Source organism: Apaloderma vittatum, unplaced genomic scaffold, assembly GCF_000703405.1.
Source record: "Apaloderma vittatum isolate BGI_N311 unplaced genomic scaffold, ASM70340v1 scaffold32214, whole genome shotgun sequence".
Classification (NCBI taxonomy): domain Eukaryota; kingdom Metazoa; phylum Chordata; class Aves; order Trogoniformes; family Trogonidae; genus Apaloderma; species Apaloderma vittatum.
Window position 1 is genome coordinate 10710 of NW_009711487.1, and position 319 is coordinate 11028.

A 319-nucleotide genomic window follows, 5' to 3' on the forward strand; every position below is an offset into this window, starting at 1 on the left:
GGCTGCTGTTCCCTTGCCAAGGGACACTCCCCCAGGCTGATGTCACCTGCCTGTGCTGCAGCAGTGCTACAGGGATGGCATAGCAATAAGTCCAGCTCCTGCTTCTCGGGGACTGGGTGAACTGGTGTGGGACAGTTGGAGTGGGCGGGAGCTATCGGCAGGGAGGAGAACATCACTGGCATCATGGGAGCACAGCACAGGCTCTGCAACACCCAGCTGCGGCTCTGCCTCTGGACAGAGAGCTGGTGCACCAAGGAGGCAGATGTGAGCGGGACTGAGGCAGGCAGTGGAGGCCTTTGCCAGCTGGGAAGGGCAGCAT

General features: G+C 61.4%; 1 protein-coding gene across 1 annotated transcript in view; it reads left to right on the forward strand.

Moving 5' to 3' along the window:
• Positions 1–319, forward strand: part of WNT10A (wingless-type MMTV integration site family, member 10A) — a gene marked incomplete at its 3' end in the record, with an annotated part of 13087 nt that overhangs the window by 8577 nt on the left and 4191 nt on the right. The gene's annotated exons all lie outside the window — the stretch shown is intronic.